The 19,184-nt window shown below is 43.7% G+C and overlaps 1 long non-coding RNA gene and 1 pseudogene across 1 annotated transcript; both read right to left on the reverse strand.

Annotated features, from left to right (window-relative positions):
- Nucleotides 1–1,023: 1,023 nt before the first annotated feature.
- Nucleotides 1,024–19,184, reverse strand: part of LOC140695058 (trafficking protein particle complex subunit 9-like) — a 114,251-nt pseudogene continuing 96,090 nt past the window's right edge.
- Nucleotides 14,316–19,013, reverse strand: LOC140695061 (uncharacterized). The gene is made up of 3 exons (XR_012070745.1): nt 18,739–19,013; nt 18,309–18,435; nt 14,316–14,590 (listed from the first exon to the last, which is right to left on the reverse strand). It is a non-coding gene; the product is annotated as an uncharacterized lncRNA (long non-coding RNA).

Consider the following 19,184-nt stretch of genomic DNA (forward strand, 5'->3'; position numbering starts at 1 on the left):
TTGGAAAGATGCTCCACAGCACCTGTCATCAAGGGGATGCAGACTGAAACAGCGAGATACCACTGCACACCTGTCAGAACTGCCAAAATGCAGAACACTGACAGCACCAAATGCTGGTGAGGATGTGGAGCACCAGAAATTATAATGCATTGTTGGTGGGAATGAAAAATGGCCCAGGTACTTTGGAAGACGGTCTGGCAATTTTTTACAGAGCTAGACGTAATTCTAACATATGATCCGGCAACTGTGCTCCTTGGTGTTTACTCGATGAAATGGAAACTTATGTTCACACACAAATCTGCATACAGATGTTAATAGCAGCTTTATTCATACTCAACAGGATTCAGAAGCAACTAAGCTCTTCTTCAGTAGGTGAATGGATAAATAAACTGTGGTCCCGCCAGAAAATGGACTATTATTTGGTGCTAAAATGAAATGAGTTATCAAGGAATGAAAAGACATGGAGGAACCTTAAATGCATATTACCAAGTGAAAGAAGCCAATCTGGGAAGTTTCAGCAACTGTCTGATTCCAACTGTATGGTGTTCTGGGAAAGGGAAAAACACAGAGACTGAAAGATCAGTGGCTGCCAGAGGCTAGAGGGGAAAGAGCAATGAATGAGGTGCAGCACGGAGCATTTTAAGGTCACTAAGACACACGACTCTGTATGATGCTGTGATGGTGGATACATGTCATTGTACATCTGTCCAAACCCACAGAGTGCACAACACAATGTGTAAATCCTAGTGTCAACTATGGGCTATGGGTGATGATGACATGTCAGTGTAGGTTCACCCATTGTCACAAATGTACACTCTGGTGCAGGTGTCAATATTGAGGAGGCTGTGGGGGCAAACTGCAGTTCATACACCCAATCCAGCCCCAGCCACCGCTGTTAATAAAGCTCTATGGGTGTGTGGACTATCTGGCTGTTCTGGCATCTAAACAGTAGAGCTGAGCAGCTGCACCAGAGATCAGGAGGTTTTCAGACCCTGAAATATTTACCCCCAAGCCCTTGAAAGGAAAAGTCGGCTGAGCCCTGTTCTAAATGAATCAAGATTCACCCTGATGAGGCAGGACAGCAGGGCCCAAACCAGGCATGGTTAATGGGGCTGAAGCAATGTTTTAGTTCCAACACATTTGCTGAAGTCCTGCAAGTCCAGTGACAGACTGTAGCCAGGAAGCGTCTGCAGGAGGAGTCGGGAGCAGGCCTTCCCGCCAGGCTCCGGGATGCCGGGGGCCGCGTGCCGCACGGGGGCCACCCGCTTGAAGAAGGTGGACTTGCAGTGGAAGCCGATCAACTCGTAGAGCTCGGAGAGGATGCTGCACGGCTGAATTTTCTCCTCGGAACGCTGAAGCACAGGGAGAAAAGCAACAAGCATCTGAATGAAACACGTAAGTGAAAAAAGACCCATAAAAATGGTTTTCCCTTAAAACAGAGACCCGATGACACAGGAAGGAAGAGGAAGGCTGACTTAGTGCACTGATGGGACCAGATGCAGAAACGCAGGGAAGCAGCACTGTGCAGACACTCCAGACCCCCTCTGGGCCCCACCTCTCCGCATTCCACCTGTCCCTTTACTAGAAAAGCCCGTATTCCCTGAAATAGAGGAATCTGCTACCTAAACATGGGACACAGAGAAGGGAAAGAGGAAAAGGAAGGGAAAGTAAAGGAACAACAGTTCATCTAGACCCTAGGGTCTGGGCGGGACTTTCACCAAACACACAACTTCTCAAAGCACAGAGCGCACAGGGAGAGGCTGACAGAGTGATTGCGACTTCTGCTCCTAAAGCACCCAGCTACTTGTCAGCACACGCTGCGCCCATTACTGAATCATTACAATCATCTCAGAAACAACTACTACCCCGGCTCACAGGCAAGGAAATCTGAAACTCGGGGAGGAATTATTATCATCCTGGACAAAGTCCCACAGCCCAGTAGTCTCAGAGCCTCCGGCAGACCCTGGGCTAAAATGCTCCTCATCACCACGGGCCCTGAGACTCAGGCTGAGGCCACGTCAGGTCTGCACGGGCCCAGAGCACAGTCTGTGGGACAGGGAATGCTCCCACTCGAAGTGCCAGGTCAAGGCCCTCAGGAACTTGTGTAATGAAACCAAATCCCCAAACTCATTTCCAACCCACTGCCCTGTCCGGGAGGACTGCTCGGCACAACTGCGCTGTCACCTGTGCACAGGCTGAGCAAGGGGCCCAGACAGTGATGTGACATCCCAGTGGAAGTGGCTCGGAGACCACTTCATCACAGGACAGATTCTCCCGGCTTCCAACGTTAACTCTCCATTCCATTTCCAACTGGAAAGTAAGTTTAGACTTGTTTTCCTCTCTTAGAAACAAAGAGAGCGGTAACATCAGAGGGAAACTCAAGACAGAGGAAGAGTCTCCTGGTCATTTGCAAGGATAGGCCGGGGAGGGAACAGAGACAGGGATCAGAAAGACCCGTGTTCCAGTCCAAAGTCTGCACGTCACTCGCTTTGACAGTTTCCTTTTTAATACAGGTGATAAAATCTAATTATGATTTTTGGGAAAACTAAATGAAATAACGTATTCCACTAGCATAGGTGTAAAATCCTCCATGAGTGTTCCAGAAATGGACGTGATCGTGGTTAGTTACTGTCTGCCAATTCTTGTGTTCTCAGCTCACATCACCCAACCAGAGATGTGCGAGAGATTGCCTCACCAGCCAGCAGCCTTCTCCAACTTGGAAACTTACAGTGTCCGAAGAGCAGGCAGTGTTGGATGCTTTGCGGCACTCTGGAGGTAGCACTCCAGTGATGACTTTAAAAAGCTGGGGAGAATTTAGGGGACCATACAGTTCAAATACAGAGTACTCATTCCATGTCTACAAATATTCATCTCTAGCCATGATGAGTAAGAGAGGAAATACATATTCAAACATACATCATTTTCCCACATAAGTGCATCAAAACAATTTGGAAAGAGTGTAACTTTCTTCTCTAGATCACACAGCGGGGATTACAAGGTTTGTACTGACAGCCCTACTTGTAAATCATCTGCAAACGTAACTGGGTCCACTATCAGTCATCATAATTTGAAGGGAATGTTAGAAAAGAAAAAAGCCAAGCTAATACTCTCCAATCTTTTGTTTGGTTACAATGTCACAGAGGAGATGGACAGCTCAATAAGGAACCACTCTACCGTGATCACGGAGCTGGGGAGCGGGATGTGCGGCAAGATGTATGACGCAGCCGCAACTGTGCCCATGATTCTAGGCAGGTACCCAAAGTCACCTTGACAAGGTGTGAAACGTTTATGCCCACGTCCTCATAACCTGACATGTATTAAGGAGAAATGGAAACTTATAAACGGCCAATACCCTTGGTGGATACACCGTCCAAAGAGCAAAGTCACAGTTTGACAACTGGCCATCCCGGTACCTTGGGATTCATTCTTGAAGAACCTTAAAAACCACTCCTCTGTCCTCAAGAAGTGCTGCCTACTAGTCCTATCTTTGGCTCATGGATACCACATGTTGAAGTGAACTTCAATGTCTGCACAGATTTGACTGTCTTTCTCCAGGTTCACTTGTCCATTCTGAAGAGGCCTGAGCTAAGTCCAAATTCCTTAAGATTAATTCCCTCCAGTGACAACTCAACGAGCCTGTAATTACAAGCCAACTGAACAGGACTGTCCTCAGCGAAAAATGTCACCAACCCTTCACTGCTTTCTTAAACTCCTCTCCTGGTTAATTGCAACATACTAACACCACCCTCCACCAAGTTCCCCAACTATGTCAAATAGAAAGTAAGGTCCATAAAAGAGGAGACAACTCCATAGTCACCTTTGAATTCCTAGCATAAAGTAATGTCAATAAATAGAACTATGATTATGGCTTCTTTCCTTTAAAACCTTTCTGGTTATTTAAATGAGACCATGGAAGGGAGGTGTTTGAGTCCAGTATCTTGATCCAGAAGACTCTGGAGGCCTTTTTCAGAATGGCTGTCCACTGATTCATTCAAAACACACCTTCTCTTTCCGGGAGGAGCTGTGATTTTCTGCCATGGGTTTGTGGTCACTCTCATGCCAGAACAGCTTTAAACTAAATCCTTACTTTGGATATGTTATTTTTCCCGCTTCCAAAAAATTTTACTTTCCTTACTTCCTTGCCTTGAGGAATGCTTTTATTCTTTTCTTTCTAATTCAACCTTTTATAAAGCAGGATTCTCAGGATGTGTTTGGCCTTATATAAGAACAGCCATCCAACTCCCAGTGTGAGAGGCCACAGGCTCACCTCCTGCCCTCCTGCCAGGGCAACTGAAACTCAGTTCAGGAGCCAACCGGCACCCCAGGGCTTCTAAGGCTCACGTATCTCCCAGAATCCCTGCTTTCTGGTTTGTCTTGGCTTCTGAGAATTTCCCCTCACTTTCTTGACAATTAGCTGTGCAGCTTGAAAGATGAGGAAGGAAGGTTTTATTTCTTAATCAGAATTTAAAGGAACTTATGTAATGAAGCTTTTCACGAGTTTCTAGAACCCTCCATTGCTGAGACAGAAAACACACAAGATATTTTCTAAATTTAGCTATCATGTGCATTTTTTCTTTGCTTTTGTTTTGTTAAGTGCTAATAGACATTTTTTAATTAAAAAATAAAATAAGGTCCCAAATAAGATAGAAAATTGAAGGGGCAAACAAAATTAAAGAGCAAAGACAGAAAAATGATAAGTACTCTACAAAGTTAATAGAATAAATACACTATGGATCAGACCAGCAATTCTCAGTAACAGCTAATTGAAACCTGACCATGAGGTAAAACGTCTCTCCTGTCAGGAGATGACCAACAGAAAATAGAATTAAATCAACAACCTAAAATTCTAAGTCTGGCGAGGTATAGAAGTCTACCAGCTAAGTGTGTCTTCTTCTGGAAAAGAGGGAGACTCACCAGCTCTTTTCTGTGGAGCCTGAGCCCAGGGGAGGACAGTGAAGTGTGTTCGGTAAGTACCCAATTAGCAAAGTGAGTGATGAATAAAGAGATGTGAGCTTTGATGAGAGATGATACTACTATTCACTTGTCCTGTAAAGTATGTCTTCGCGTTCAGAGATCAATATCTCAGCAGGAAAATGCACAGCCCGGGACCAGACCACTTCTGTGATTGTGACACTGCACTTAGATGTCTCAAGGGCACCTCCAACTCCACCTGCAAAGAGCTAACTTCACGGTGTTCCTCCCATAGCCATCCTGCCCAGGGCCCTTGGTCGGGGGCAAGGTCTCCCTGCCTCTCCCAGCTCAGGCCAATCACTCACAGATGTGACAAGACCCCTCCTTCAGGGGCAAATTTCCTCAGTCAACGAGATCCACCACCCACACCTGTCCTACCAGGTACTCACTGGCACTCCCTCAGCACTGACTCTGTGCTGGGGACCATGCTGCACACTGTGCACACGTTATCTCACTGGATCTACACAGCAGTCCTGGGAGTTCGGTACATCACTGCTTCTATTGATTAGATAAATTGTTTCACTTCCTTGGGTGTGTCATCCAAAATGACACGGCTACTGAGCCACAAACCTGGGACTGAAAATCACTTGAAAATTGAACACTGCTACACCTCGCAGCCACCCTACTCTGACTCATCACATCACCTCCTGCCGAGCCTTCTAAATGTTTCTAAGCATTCTACAAGACAAAAGTGATCTACGAGAGCATCGCACTAGCCTACTTAAAATCTGTCAATGACGGTCCACTGCTCTTAGGAGAAAGCCCCACCGGGCCTGAGCACAGCCCAACGGACCGGCATCCGCTTTCCCTGCGCGGCCGCGCCGCCTCACCCACCACGCAGCTCTACACGTGCAGCGTCCAGGACAGGGATGCTGACTCCGTACAACCCGGGGCTCGTCTCACTCAAACAATGATCACCCTCTTCAGTGGTTACCTTCTTCAATACTGAATCTCAGAAAAATATTTTCTCTGGATGAATCAATATCTTTTTCCTTACAACTTCCCATCATTGATAATGAGCTCCCCCCAAAAGAGAGAAGACCTAATCCTCAGTCTCCTTATCTGTAAAGTGCAAATAACAGGGAAATATGAGAGGTTTTATTAGAAGTAATATTCATGTGAGGCTGAGGGACAATTCCCAACATACAGTAAGTACTCAATATGTGCTTACTTAATATTAATAAGAATAGATTACATTCCAGCAACCTTAAATCAATGCTTTATGGCTTTGTCTAAAAGACTACCGACAAACTGTTGGACGAACTGTTTTGAGCAGATCAGCACAAGTGTACTGGGCGAGGTAAGCGCTGACTCCAGTTACAGCTGCAACCAACCAGCACTACGGGGCGGGAGCAGTTTGCTCAAACTCTTACATGTTGCTTGAGCATTTAGTTGTAGTTATTGAATAAAGACAGGTATTATTTACTCAAAGCTCCTGAAACATAAATCTTCAAAGATTGATGCAAATTATGTTTCAAGTACAACACTCTCACTAGAAATTACTTGAAAATTATAGTCTTAGCTCCTCCGCACATCAAAACAGCATTTTCCTAATGTATCTGACTATGTACTCTGAAAGGATTGTTTAAAAGAAATTAAGATGAAGCCATCCTGAATAAGATCTCAGTATCATCTACACAAACCCCACCCAAAGGTCTCATTTCTCACTTCCACATAGGTGTTCAGATGGCTTAAGCTGGGTCTTGGTTTCTTATGACACGGGGGTGGGAAGAATTGTGGATAGATCAATGTAGCAAATATAAACCTAGTGTATTTGCTATGTAGGAATCCTAGAAATAAATAAATTGATATATATAGTCCCACCCTTATGAAGCTAAGCCGTTCCATTTACAACTGCATAAAAAATAAAATGAGAGATACATTTAACAAAAGTTTACAAGATTTGTACATTGAATATTTTGAAGTATCACCAAAAAAATTTTAAAATATCTTCATATATGGAAGGCATCCCATGATCATGCAATGGTAGAAAATATTGTTAAAAATGTTAAGACTTCCCAAAGTAATCTACATATTTAATGGAATCCCTATCAAAATTCCAGCTGACTTCTTTGCAAAAATTGAAAAACTGATCCCAAAATTCATATTGAAAGCAAGGGACCCAGGTCAGCCAAAACAATCTTGAAAAAGAAGAGCAAATTTGGAGGACTCACTCAAAGGTTACAGCAAATCTAGAGCACTCAAGTCATTATGCTTCTGTCATAAGTTTGGATGCAGAAATCTATGAGACACAATAAAAAATCCTGGGGGGAAACTTACATTTACAGTCAGTTTTCCAGAAATGTGCCAACAACACTCCATTGAAAGTATAGTCTATCCAACAAATGGAGCAGAGACACCTGGGTATCTGAAGGCAAAAGAATGAATCTGGAATCTGGACCCCGTATTTTATATAACAAATATTAATTCAAAATGGATCACAGACAGAAACGTAAAAACTAAATATATGAACTTTCTAAAAGAAGACATAGTATGAATCTTTGTGGTCATAGGATAGGCTATGGCTTCCTAGATACAATACCAAGAGCACAAGTGATAAAACAAAATAGATAAAATGGACTTCATCAAATTAAAATCATTTGTTACAAAGGACAACATCAAGAGTGTGAAATGAAAGGGGAAAGGGGTAGCTCAAATGATAGAGTGCGTGCTAAGGAAGAAAAACAAAATGAATAAATCTAATTACCTCCCCTATAAAGAAATTGTTTTAATGTTTAAAAAAATTAAAGTGAAATGACAATCTGCAGAATAGGAGAAAAATCTTGCAAAGCATATATCTAATAAGAGACTAGTATCCAGGATATAAAACAAATGCTTACAACTGAACAATACAAAGAAAATCGACCCAATTTTTTAATTTGCCAAGGATTTAAATAGATACACAATTGGCCAATAAGCATCTGAAAAGATGGTCAGCATCACTAGCGAAATCAAAATCAAAATGAGATCTCATTTTAAACTCACTAGGATGGTTATAATCAAAACATGGACAATAACAAGTGTCAATCAGGAGGCAGAGAAATGGATACCCTCAACATGCAGCCGTTGGAAAGGGGCAATGGTGCAGCTTCTTTGGAAGAGCCCGATGTTTCCTCAAAAGGTTAGAGTTATGTGGCTGAGCAATTCCACTCCTACATGTAGAGTCATCCTTCAGTGTCCTCGGGGGGTTGGTTTCAGGAACCCCCACCCTGGATACCATAATCCAAGGATGATCAAGTCCCTTTGCAATCAGCCATCTGGATCCATGAAGTGGAAACTACAGATATGGTGGGCCAACTGTACAGCCAACAGAATGGAAATGTATTCTCACAAAAACTTGCACATCAATATTCATAGCAGTATCATTCAGAGAAGCTAAAAGTCACTAAAAATATCCATCCATCAATGAATGGATAAACAAAATTACCAAGAATAGTCCCACAAACTTTTGGTAATTGAATCTTTGACAAAGGAGGTGAGAACATACAATTGAGCAAAGACAGCCTCTTCAGCAAATGGTGCAGGGAAAACTGCACAGCTGCATGTAAATCAATGAAGTTAGACTACCCCCTCACAACATACAAAAAAATGAATTCAAAATGGCTTAAAGACTAAAAATTGTAGACAAGACACTATAAACCTCTTAGAAGAAGACATAGGCAAAACATCTGACATATATCTCAACAATATTTTCCAAGAGCAGTCTACTATAGCAATAGAAATACAAGCAAAAATATACAAGTGGGTTCTAATTAAACTTACAAGCTTTTGCACAGAAAAGAAAACAAAAATTAAAGCAAAAAGACAACCTATGGAGTGGGAGAAAATAGTTGCATTAAATGAAAGTGACAAGGGCTTAATTCCCAGAATATGTAAACAGCTTTTACACTTGATAAAAAAGAAAAACAAACAATTCAATCCAAAAATGGGCAGAAGACCTAAAGAAACATTTCTCCAATGAAGACATACAAATGGCCAATAGGCACATGAAAAAATGCTCAATATCATTATCAGAGAAATGCAAATCAAAACTGCAAACAAGTATCACCTTTCACCAGTCAGAATAGCCATCATTCAGAAGTTCATAGACACTAAATGCTGGAGAGGCTGTGGAGAATTGGGAACACTCCTACACTGTGGTGGGAATGCAGTTTGGTGGAGCCATTGTGGAAAACTGTATAGAGGTTCCTCAAAAGACAAAACCTTGGGGGCCCAGATGACACAGCAATCCCACTCCAGGGCATATATCCGAAAGGAAACGTAATTCAAAAAGACAGTTTCACCCCAATGTTCACAGCAGCATTATTTACAATATCAAGACATGGAAACAACCTAAATGTCCACTGACAGACGACTGGATAAAGAGGTTGTAGTATATATGTCCAATAGACTACTATTCAGCAATAAAATAATAATAAAATAATGCCATTTGCAGCAATATGAATGGACCAGGAGAATGACATTCTAAGTGAAATAAGCCAGAAAGAGAAAGAAAAATACCATATGAGATCGCTCACATGTGGAATCTAAAACAAAAAAACAAACAAAAACAAAGGAACAAAAAGATAAACTTATCTACAGAACAGAAACAGACACAGAGACATAGAAACCAAACTATGGTTACCAGAGGGGAGAGGGTGTGGAATGAATAAATTGGGAGTTCAAGATTTGCAGATGCTGAGTATGTATACAATAAACAGCAAGTATATACTGTATAGCACAGGAGAATATATTTAATAACTTATAGTAACTTATGTTTAAAAAGAATATGAAAATGAATGCAGGTATGTTCCTATTTAACTGAAGTTTTGTGCTGTACACAAGAAACTGATGCAACACTATAAACTGACTAGACTTCAATGAAAATATTTTTAAATAGACCAAAAACGAAAAAAAAGGAAAAGGATATTATCAAACAAAAAGAATAATGTACTGATTCAGGCTACAATATGAATGAACTTTGAAAATTTATGCTAAAATAAGCCCGTCACAAAAGGGCAAATAGTGCCCTTTAAGGTGAAATGTATCTAAGCATTTATTGTACTACTCCTGTAAATTTTCCGGAGTTTTGAAGTCTATCAATATCAAAATAAAATGTATTATTCATTAAAAACTTAAAACCCTTCCTCACAGGAGGGCTTTAATTATTAAATGCAGAAAAGCATGTAAAACTCTTGGAACAACAATTTTCACGTCCACACACAGTCACTGCTGTCACTGCCACTCAGAGTGTGGTGCCAGCGCTGATGAGAGCTGCCTCCACTCGCTCCCCTGCAGAAAGGAGTGAAGGCCTGAGCTCTGACAGACAGGGTGAGCGTGAACCTGAGTCATACACAGCCACGTTCCAGACTCTGCGTTACCCAACTTTCTTATACAAACTGCAACATGTAATGTAAACACTCTAGAGGGATGTATCTTACAACACAGGGAATACAGACAATGTTTTACAGTAACTATAAATGGAGCATCTATTGTACACCTGAAACATATATTTTAAATCAGCTATGTCTTTATAAAAAATTAAAAAATAATTTAAAAATGTTATCCCTTTAATATTCAATTTGGTTTTTAATTAACTACTAAACAGCTTAGAATATATAAAAGCATTTAAGTGTGATGTTTGTTTACATATTTATTTACTTCAGCCTCCTGCTAAAAGAGAAATTAAACAATTTTTTAAACACAGCTTAACAACCATAACAACAAAAAGGCAAAACTGAGAGTGAAGAGAAAATGGAGATTCAATACTTAAATGAAACCAGGGGGAGGTAAACTCATAAAAATGGATTCCATGAAGTCAGGGCAAGTGTTAAAGGCCGACTAGAAATTCAGCTGTAAGATTCTTGGCAGCTAAAGCAAAAAGAAAAAGATGATGGGGCAGGTGGTAGAGCGTGTGCTTAGTGTGAACAGGGTCCTGGGTTCAAGCCCCAGGGCCTCCACTAACAGATAAATATACCTAATTACCTACCCCCCAAAAGAGCCCCAAAGAAAAGAAAAAGAGAAATTTCTTTCCAAAAAAATCCTGATATTAAATTTGGATTAAATACTTTAAAAATAAAAGGAAAATAGAAAAGATGAGTGACACTGTGAACAAAAACCCCAGCTGGGCTAACAAGCTAAGTCACAAATCTAAGTGTGATAAGTGTCGGTTTACTGATCTAAGTTTTGCTGGGCTAACTCGTAAATCTGAAGTTCAGTGTCAGTTTACTGGGCTAACAAGCTAACTCGTAAATCCAAGGTCAACAATTGTCAGTAACGTGATCTGTTCCAAATTGATAAGCTTCAGTGTACTGATTCCTTGCTTTTTGTTGTTCGAGCCTTATTGGCTAAAAGCCCCATACTTGTAATTAACCCTATAAAACCTCATGTGCACGTCTTGGATGTGCTCAGGGCTTGGGAACAGAAGCCCCTCTGAGCCCGCTGGCATAATAAATCTCAGTACTCCCACCCTCTGAGTGCTGCTTATTTCTTGGCTGGCCTGTTGTTTCCGTAACAACACAAGCGATAATGCCCGTGAGATAAATCTGCAATGGCTGCTGGCAGGTCCCCATGTCTCATGTGGGAAAATCTGAAACATATTTCTCACCACTCAGAGTCATCCTCAGCCCACCCCACATCTCCCGCTGTTAAATGCAGGAACACACGCAGGGCCCGGCCTTTGCTCTCTCTGTGTCATCACAGTGAGACAGGATGGAAGGGGGCAGAGCAAGCCATTCAAGAAAGACCACAGCAATTAACATCAAAATGGTGGAGAATTCAACCCCCAATAGGTCTTGAGGCTCAGGATGAAGAGATTTAACTTCTAGTAGATCCTGAGCTTCATTATACACCCATTGTAATAGTAACATGGTGAATAACACGGCCCCAGGCACCATGGCCGTCACAAGGCTAGCCACAAAAGGTCAAAGGGTGGAAAATGGCCAACTCCCTGGAATCCCAGCCCCTTGCCCTAAGGCTGGTCCTTCTACTTATTAGCATATGAAACCACGAAGCCCAAGAAAAGGAGCAACACAGAGCCACATCCCAGGAACCCCTCTCTCTACCTCTTCGGAGAAGGCCCACACTATTTCTGTGGAGTGTGTGCCTACTTTTAATCTGAGCATCAAACCCCCATACTTCGTGACGTTTCTCATGCCTGTCAATGTATCTCTCTGAATAAATCTACCTTTACTCAACACTGGCTTGTTCTTGAATTCTTTACTGCATGAAGCCAAGGAACAAAATCTGGTGGGGCACATCCCAGGGGCTCAACGGAAGCCTGGGACACAGCCCTTCTCATGCCCCACATATTTTTTCTTGTATCAACAGGACTGGGATGTGAAGTGAGGTCTGAGGCCCCAGCTAAGGGACAGAAGCAGCCTCCAGGTCTCCAATTGGTGGGCAGCCTCTCCCCCATCAGGGGCCATGGGGTCTGCCTGGTTCTGTGTGTTTTTTTGTTGTGCTGACTCCCCAGTCAGAGAGATTTCTCCTTAGGCCTGGCTCCACAAAACCCTTCTCTCCAAAATACAAGCACATCATGTCACAATCCTCTTGTTCAACCATGAATTGTTCAGCCAACTTTTTCCTTCCCCAGTTAAGTACCTAAATGTCCTCCCTGCCATCCCACCACTTCTTTCTTTTTGAGAACTCTGCACTCCCCACACACCATCCTGAACGCAGGTGCCTTGCTGGCTGGGACCGAGATGTTTCAGTCTCAAACATCCTGAGTCCTTTCTCTTTCCACTTGCTAACTTAAAAAGGCCTTCCTGTGTCTCCCACCGCTCTGATTCTGAACGTCAAAAAATGCTCAGGTTACATTCACTCTGTGAATACCTCCCAGGTTTTGGCTAGGTTTCCTTCCCAAGATCTTCATTAAGGAGCTGCATCAAGAAGTTTAAAGGGGCTATTCTTACATTTGAGTGGAGGAGCCTGCAAGAAATTTAAATGGCTTTGAAGAGAGAGTTAACCAGGGACAGAGAGGTCGCAGGTCCTAGTCAACAGTGTCATGAGGCAAAATGTTCTTCAAAGGCTCAGAGTGGCTTCTGAACACGGAGTCGGCAGGGAGGAGGTGACAGGCAGTGAGTGGGGTGAGAGACACAGGGTACGGTCCCCCAGCAGGGGAAGAATTGGTTATTTTCTAGTTTTCCAATTTCTTACTACCTTTTTCTCTTATTGCCACATACCATTTCCTACGAATTAAGCATATCAATGTCAGTCATTTGGGCCACTTGGGAGAAGCTGCACGATGCCATTCACAGGGCTGGGACATGACAGCCACACCAGTCTAGGTTGAAAGACCAGTGGGGGTATTTCCATGGTAATCACGGGCATGCAGCAAACTCCCCAGCTTCAATGACCTCCTCTCAAAGTTGGCGCCAATAAAACTACCAAGCAAAATGCGTGATGATTCTGGCCAACATCTGTTTATTAGTTAAGTGCCTGTGACACCTGCCACTTAATAGGGAATGAGTACGATCAACGAGGCCCTGTCTACCTGGCCACACGCGCCCTGCCTTCCTGCCTTGGTGCAGCAGCACAGCTTGTTTAGCTGAGATGAGCGCCCCCAGAGCAGCCCCGATGGGAAAGCTCCCAGCTCTGCACGGCCAGACGTGTTCCTTTCCTTCTCAGAGCTGATCACAATTTGCTGTCGTCTGTTTTTATGTTTATCCCTTTTGTAACTGCCTCTCCTCCGGAGATTTTGCTCAAGCAGCACAGGACCAGGTGTGTCTTGTGGCCTGCCGGATATTCTGGGCTGGGAAACAGCCGAGCCCACATCTGGCTCTGGTGCTGAACGGAGAGAGCAGAAGGCCCAGGAGCCCATGCTGAACCGAGGCCCCTGCACACAAAATTATGGTCTGACTTTGGGCAAATTACACAGTCTTTTTTACCCTGAGATTCCTCATCTGTCCATAAAAATAACTGCCCATGGCACACAGAGTTACAAGTATTAAAGGAAATCACCAAATTCACAAAGTAGCCAAGGGGCTACCAGTGCATCCTAAACAGACACATGCTGCCTTTAAGGCTCTGACACACACCAAGCGTGGTGGTCGAACAAAGTGTACACTGCTAAGTGTCAGTGTGTTAAGTGCTTCATGTGTGCTATAATAATCTTCAGAACTTACAACAAGCCCAGGAAGTAACGAATATTATCATGCCCATTTCACAGACTCACCATCAGTTTAAGAGAGGTTACATTCAAGTCCAAGGCGCTATGGTGAGTAAATGGCGATTTCAACCTGAATATGGGCCCAGGCCTGGGCTCCATCTCTGTCCCATCCACCTGACCACTGCCTATGAATTCCACCTGTCCAATACCCAAGTTGAAGCCAGCCAGCTCTTAAATGCAATGTGTGTCACCGTTTGTCAATGTTGGTTCATTACCATAAACAGTTCTCAGAAAGCACTTCAGAAAGGAAAGTTGGACTCACATACCTGCCCACAAAGAAGAAGAATTCTGCCTTGCCTTCTCCTGTAACGTGCAGAAACCCTTCCCATTCACCACCGAATCCTTTTGTATGCTTCCTCCGTGTTCATGTTTACACATGGCTTATTAAAGTAGAAGTTACCTGCAGTAATTCCATCTCGGTTCCATTCCAAGCTTCCAGATTATCCATAATCAGGGTAATACCATAATTTTCTGTGAATGAAAACACTACAAATTGAATGAAAATATTGCAACCATGTCACTAAACAAAGAATGCTGAAAACAAGTCATCAGCGGCTGCCGCCACCCCCCAGTGAAGACAGGCCTGCAGCCATTCACAACGGTGCCCTCTGAGCAGACTCAGAATAAGAAAGGACAGATTACTGGCCCTAGATAGCTAGGTGCTTGTCTAAAGTATATATTCAGTCAGCCCAAATGTTGGCTTCCTCCCATATATTGAAAAGCATTAAATTCATGAACTTGAGATACCTGGCTTTCTTTAGATAACAAGCAATGTTTTATTGTTCTGACTACCTGGTCTTTGTTGTAAAGCTCCTATATAATCCTAGCTTCTCCCCTACTCTTGCGAGCAGTCCCTCAGAGTGTTCTGAGAGGCGGTCATCCTGGCTCGAGTCCTTCTGACAAATAAAACATAACTCTTAATATTCAGGCTGCACGTTTATTTCAATCAAGTCCCAGAATAGACACAACTCATCAATTGTGTAATGGGACACACTGGATCAGGAACCAAAAGAGTGTAGTAGTCCCTAAGAACTACGGCTCCCTCTTTCTTCCTGTCATTATACAATCCCACCAGAACTCATTACTTTGCTGTCTGCTCCTCTGGCAACCAAACTCAGAGAAGAGTCAACTCAGCAGAGCGTTCTGCTGGGGAGAACCCCTGCAGCAGCACTGCAGGCTGCCTGCCCTCCCGCACGCTCTGACGACTGCTAGTGTCCTCCGTGGAAACCAGGCCAACAGAGCTGTTCCCTACAGCTACAAAGTCCCAAATATTAAATAAAACCTTTCATTTTATACTATATGTTACATATATACCCATCTCTGAAAACAGCTTTGCCAGAAGCCCAAATCTTCAACATTAATCTGCAAAGGCAAATCAGGTCCCCAAGGGAAAACAAGTCTTAAGACGATGCTAAGACCTCCAAAGTCCTCTCCACGACCATAAACCAAACTGCCTCTAGGTCTGCAGCTGCAGGAGGCTACATGTCTGCTTTTAAAGCAACCCCTTCTTGCCCTCGGGTGCTACAATGCCCTTCTACGCACTCCCATCTCAGGGTAAGAGCACCCACTGCAGAACCTTGCAGGGCAGCACTGACAGGACTGGACAATGAGGATCAGAGCTAAACTAAGCCTTCTGATGACACGAGTTGTCACTCGGTCACTTTACAGATGAAGATATATATAGAGAGAGGTGGGGTGTTATTGTTCAAAGTCACACAGATAAAAAGTGACAAAGTCTATAACTCTGCTCCTCCCTCTGGTGTGACGCCCCAACTGGGACAACCACAGGGTTCTTTCGTGCCTGCCTGACCAGTTCTTTCCTATCACTCATGACCCACCACAGGGTCTGAAATTAGCCTGCATTTGCAGCATCTTTTCCCTCCAGTTTCTCAGGAACAAGGCTGTTCGGGCCACTTTATGACTTCCAGGTCCCCGAAATCTCCGTGCTCAGGCTGCTCTTGCCTGTGCATCCGGCCCGCTGCTCAGAGGCTCTTCCTCCCCTGCAGGAGGACGTTTCTACTCTTCACAGGGACACCCCCTTAGGGGATCCCTCCTCTCGCCCTCAGCATGGCAGGTGTCCCAGGCCACATCGCGAGATGCCCCAATAGGACTGCATCTGCCCAGGTCTGCTAGTCAGACCAGCAGCCTCAGAGCCAGGGATTATGCCCAGGTCACACTGCAAACCTACTGCCCGCCTCACAGACCCCAGCCAGCAGGTCACCTGGAAGTCACAGCAAGTGCCCCACCCAATCCAGAAGCCTCTTCATTTCCCAGCACCACTGATGACTGGTTTCCAAACTTTGGTCAGTTTCGCACAAAACAACACCTTCTACTGTGTAGTGGGTGGTTTTTGCTTCTGCACCCCATTCTTACTGAAAACGTTAAGGGAAACCAAAAAGCCCCTTCTCAACCCTTTTCTGATGATACCCTCCCACCCACAATATACATATGCTCAAGAGATTTGGATCCACGTGATTTTGTTTCCCTTACGATAAGTGGCTCAAAACACTGCGGGATTATTTTTCCTTTGAGGGTATTAGGACTCAGTTTCTCGGCTTTAATCTGTTTTTGTCTTTGTCTTCTTTGTTCCTAGCAGTTGCCACCTCTTACTCCCTTCAGCAGCCTCCCTCCCAACTTCTAGTCTAGGAAATCAGCTGTGATGAGGGGCACGGGGGCATTCACAGAAGATGCAACAAAGGCAAAAAGAGGCTATATAATTTGCCAAAGATATCACCTTCAACCCCCAACAGAGTTTGTCATGTCCCTGTGTTTAACTCTTATTCTAAGCAAGTTAACTTTTTGTAGATTATGTTTATAAAGATGAGAAATCAAAATACATACAAGGACACACATCAACTCTAAGATATTCATTAACTCCACTATTTTGTTTCTATTTATTTTATTTGTATTAAAAAATTAAGAACCCCTGCAACCAATATAACAAAATGTTACTGGGTTTTAAATACAGAATATAGAGGGGTTAAGTGTGTCATTACTCATCCTTATATGTATGTTCACAAGATAAAATTATTTGAAAGTCTCTCTCCCCTCTCCCTACTCACTACTGGCTCTCACCTGAGATCCCAGACCACACATCTAACAGCCTTTCACTTTACCCACAGCTGAACTCATCAGTTTTCCCCCAGAAATCCCTCTGCAGCTTTCCCTCCTCAGAGCACAGCAGGACCATCATTTAACTCATTAATCCACCCAGAAACCTGGGCCTTACTCCATCCTACCTTCACAGACAGCTTTAAATCTTTCTTTTTACCATCTAAACATGCCTTCAATCTGTTCGCTTTTACCCACTATCCTACCGCTCAAGTGGAAGCCACCAACACTGCCCACCTGGACTCACGAGTCTCCCAAGTGGCCCCACAGCCACTCTCCACTACTTGAGACAAATGGGATTGTGTCACTCCCATGCTTTTTGGGCTCTTTTCAGACCCACTGTTCATAGAAGAAACCCCAATTTCTTCACCTTGTGAAGGTGTTTGCCATGAAACTGTCAGCTCATGGAGGGCAGGGCACGCCCTCTCCCCTCAACCCCACTCTCTGGCAGAGCATCAGCTTGGGAGGACCCGCTGAGCTACATCAGCCTGTATCCTAAACCTGGTCTTGGGTTCTTAGCAAACTGCTTCACTTATCCATACATATCCAAGGTAGATAAGAAAGATTTTAGATGTTGAGCTAGACTATTCATTTGGGGATTTTGCACTGGCAACCTGCAAGTATATGTTCTAATGTTTGTGTCTTGTTAAAACCAGACCCAGATTAAAGGAGTATTTGTGGAATGTCTTCGGAGTAAAAGGGTTCTGTACTTTTACAGATTTTATGTTTTATAACATGAATAACCCGGACAGGGTCACAAATGTAACCGCCTCACAAGTGACAGAAGACAGGTGAGATGCATATAGCAACAGGTCACAAAGATGGTAAGAGCAAAGTTGTTTCTCCAAACCCCAAAAAAATTCCTCCAAGAACAGAAAACTCAGAATTTTGAAAGTAAAATACTATCATATAAGGAAAGAAAATAAATAATCCTCTTCATCAGGGTTTCAAGATCTGACTGCAGAGATATTAGCAGGCTATACTGAATCCTAGCACAGAAAATTCAGATGGACTAGTGGTGAGTAAGTTCCAGGAAAATGGCAGTAATTCCTCCACTTGAAAGAGGACACACACTCACTTGTTCAAGGTGATTGCAAACAACATTCTGCAGAAATTCAGAATATTCAGGCACCGCTTCTAGATGGTGATGACACGGAAGGATGGCTTGGATGCATGCTTCTAACTGAGTCACCGGCATTCTTACACTGCAGGGGGAAACGGAGGCCCTCAGCCAAGAGCAGAGATGTTCCTGTCATGTATCCCAGGTCGTGCCTCGGGGACTCAGTGTCCTGTAGCAGTCCGGCCCCAGGCGAGGACCAGCAGCGTGGCCTACCCAAGCAGGAAGGGCACTGTGCTTGAGAAAGCCCACACCAGATGGGAGCAAGAGTGGCTGGTGGGGTTTTGTGAACCTATGAATGCTCATAGAAAAACACCTGCATACATTCAAGTGATACAATTAACAGTAGCATTCTTTTTAACAAAATTTCAAATGTCAGTGGTAATTTTACCATTCCTTTTCTCTTGTCCCCTGCACTCTGAGACAGGCTTAGGTTCTCTCACACTTGCAGCTCTGATGCAATAGTTGTGAAGTTATTTTACTTTACTGCAAGTGTCTTCGCTCCACGTGTCACTGTGACTGTCGTCTCTTAACACAGTCAGATATCTTCCTGGATCTCTCCATGAGTTCCTTGCTCCTGCTTCTCAGATCCTGAGATAAAGAACAGGTGAAGGCACATGACTGGAAAAGTCAATGTGGACTTGAGCAAAGTCCTCAGTGACCCCCTAGGTGAGTGTTGACCACCCCTTAGCTTCGATTCTCAAAGTTCTGCCCAGGGTGACATCCAGACAGGAGGGAGTCCTGGGCCCAATTAAAAGCTGTGTGGCTTGGGTGCGGGGAAAGGTGCAGGAGCTAGTTCCGTAGCCGGGACCCTCCACACCTCTGCTCCTCTCTCTC

This window comes from Vicugna pacos, unplaced genomic scaffold, assembly GCF_048564905.1.
Source record: "Vicugna pacos unplaced genomic scaffold, VicPac4 scaffold_128, whole genome shotgun sequence".
NCBI classification, from domain to species: domain Eukaryota; kingdom Metazoa; phylum Chordata; class Mammalia; order Artiodactyla; family Camelidae; genus Vicugna; species Vicugna pacos.